General features: G+C 41.6%; 1 non-coding gene across 1 annotated transcript; it reads left to right on the top strand.

The window, feature by feature from the left end:
- Positions 1–1,998: 1,998 nt before the first annotated feature.
- On the top strand, positions 1,999–2,124 carry LOC129553822 (U6atac minor spliceosomal RNA). The gene has a single exon (XR_008685526.1). It is a non-coding gene; the product is annotated as a U6atac minor spliceosomal RNA (small nuclear RNA).
- Positions 2,125–3,180: the final 1,056 nt, after the last annotated feature.

Genomic DNA, 3,180 nt, shown 5'->3' with positions numbered 1-3,180 from the left:
AAATACTCCTGCATAGAAATTCTAAGCATTTATTGGACTTGGGATTATGGTCTTAGCATTCTTACACTGTCATCAAGGCAGAAAATCATCTGTCTTTTTTAGCTTAAGAGATCAAATAAGAGGATATTTTATGCATCAAAGAATAACGTCTCAGACATTGGTTTCCAACTGATAAAATCAAAGAACCATACATTAGAAGAGATGTTAGAAGAGACCTTCAAAACTCCTGGGACAATCTAATGTAACTATGGAATTATTTTTCTTTTCCTTGAGGAATCAGTCAGTTCAATTCAGTTCAGTCACTCAGTCATGTCCGACTCTTTGCGACCCCATGAATCACAGCACGCCAGGCCTCCCTGTCCATCACCAACTCCCGGAGTTCACTCAAACTCATGTCCATCGAGTCGGTGATGCCATCCAGCCATCTCATTCTCTGCCGTCCCCTTCTCCTCCCGCCCCCAATCCCTCCTGGTATCAGAGTCTTTTCCAGAGTGAAAGGAAGTTAATAAGACCATAACTATTCCTTGTAAGCTATTTACAAGATCTATGTGCCTCCTTTCCAGAAGATGAATACACTGCAAGAGGAGAAAATATAATACGTGCCACAAACTGTGCTCAAAACTCTTCATTAGAACTTCCCTGGTGGTCCGGTAGTTAAGGATCCACCTGCCGATGCAGGGCACGGATTCAATCCCTGGTCCAGGAAGATTCTACATATCATGAGGCAACTAAGCTTGTGCCCTCAACTCCTGAGCCTGCCCTCTAGAGCCCACATGCCACAACCACTGAGCCCACAGGTCACAATGACTAAAGCCTGCAAGCCTAGAGCCTGTGCTCCGCAAGAGAAGACGCCACAATGAGAAGCTGTGCACCACAACTGGAAGAGCAGCCCCGCTGGCTGCAACCAGAGAAAGCCCACCTGTAGCACAGCCATACATATATAAACATATACTTTTCTTAAAAGCTTCTTTGTTAGGAGATTGTGCTAACTTGCTTCCTATGGTTCTTCTAGAGGACAGAAAGACTCTCATCTCCCATCGTTCTGAGTGAATTAAGAGAATTATCATTGACAGACACAATGGACCCAAGATTTTTGCTCTGAATAAAGTCCAAGAAAAGAACCAGACCATCTTCCCATTACTACTGTTCTCTACTGAAATACCTACCACATTTCTGCCAAAGACGAGAGAACTATGAGCAAAAGCTTTCTATTGTATGCCATCATCAAGCTCTGCCACCTTGAGTTTCAGAGCTATTCACACCTTTAAATCTCACTTTTGACAGAAAACTCAAAGCAAGGTAGACAAAATAAGATTATTTCCTAGTACTGTATTTGATAGCAAAAAATGGGTAGACAAAACCCTTTGACTTAGAGTCTTAAACTGCCCATCTCATTGCAAGGAAAACGATATTAATAACTCCTAACCCTCTAGAGACATCTTCTAACCTGGGAAAAGTCCTATGATACTTTATTCAATGGTTGACTGGACAAGTAACTGCTAAGCTTCCTGGCAACCCCAGAGCATTACACAAGTGCTTATTACGTAGCTGGCTCCCTATATAGCACTGAAATAATATCCCATGCAAATGTTCAAAGAGAAGGAAAGGAGATGCAGTGAGAATTGTTTTATCATTCCCACAGAGGGGAAGCTGATCTTTATCATCTGATATGCAGTCAGACACTGGATGGATTTAGTTCACATCTTTACTTTTCAACGTTCAAGAGCTGCCACTGTTGCTGTTGGGATTCCCTGGTGGCTCAGATGGTAAAGCTTCTGCCTGCATTGCGAGAGACCCAGGTTCAATCCCTGGGTCGGGAAGATACCCTGGAGAAGGAAATGGCAACACACTCCAGTACTCTTGCCTAGAAAATTCCATGGATGGAAGGAGCCTAGTGGGCTACAGTCCATGGGGTCCCAAAGAGCCAGACACGACTGAGCGACTTCACTTTCACTGTTGCTGTTGGTGGTTTTAATCCCCCTCTAAAAATATGTATAGGTGTTGCATGAAAGGAGAGAAGGTTAGCATTCCCCTTGACAAGGATGGAAGAGGTCCTCAGGCCTGGCAACATGCATATGGTTAAGTCACTACCACCCACTTTGTAGCATCTAATCACCGGTTTTTGTTTTGTTTTGTTTTGCGTAAATAGGAATTGAAAGGGTAAACTTATCAAACCTATTAAACCTGCAAAAAAAAAAAATGTATAGAACTTTGTTAGGTAATTTAAACCTGAAAACAATTTGTAAAATCCTTCTGTTGTTTTATACCATGGTCTGTCTGTCGCTAAGTCGTGTCTCACTCTTGCAACCCCATGGAATGTAGGCTGTCAGACTCCTCTGTCCATGGGATTCTCCAGGCAAGAACACTGGAGTAGGTTGCCATTTCCTTGTCCAGGGGATTTTCCCAACCCAGGAATCGAACCCAGGTCTCCTGCTTTGCAGGTAGATTCTTTACCAACTGAGCCATCAGGGAAGCCCTCGAATTTATACCATGGAATACTAAGCAAATACCTGTTCAAATGAAGTAAATGAGGGGAAATGTATCTAGCTTGTCAGATTTGCTTAGCCACCCCCATTATGACCAAAAGTTCTTCAGGAAAATTACACAAGACAAAAGCCAGTTTGAAACTAATGTCATAGGGGAAAATGGTTCTAAATAAGTTGAGTTTTAAAAGAAAAATAATGAAGCCACTAGCTTAAAAGCAAAATCAATTTTAAAAGATAGAGATCCAAAGGGGACTACTCTGCATTTAAAATGACTAAACTCTTTCATTTACTGCAAGCCAGGTTTGATGTTTATGCAAACCATTACAAGTTGCTGGAATATATGAAATCCTAAGGAATCCAATAACACATGCTGTGGGATGAATCACACAAAGCTTCTGAATATAAAATAGCAGAGACAACCCAAATTTGAGATTTGAAATCTTAAAAAATATGATCTGACATCTTTGATAGCAGTGCTTGTATTAATAATGGCACTTTGAAGTCTATATGAAAAAGAAAACAAATAAGCAAATCCATATAGAATGCATATACCCATTAACAGAACCTAACAAGCTGATGGCAGCAAATGGTACCTAACGGGTGTCTGTCCCAAAGCCTGGGATGAGGAGGGTTTATGGTTTCCTGTCTCCCAGACACACGAAGTTGCCTTGTTGACTTTCTGTCTCAAACTGGT

The sequence above is a fragment of the Moschus berezovskii genome, chromosome 1, assembly GCF_049115385.1.
Source record: "Moschus berezovskii isolate FMDL1 chromosome 1, NW_MosBer_1.0, whole genome shotgun sequence".
NCBI classification, from domain to species: Eukaryota; Metazoa; Chordata; class Mammalia; order Artiodactyla; family Moschidae; genus Moschus; species Moschus berezovskii.
This window is presented reverse-complemented; position numbering and strand designations above follow the sequence as displayed.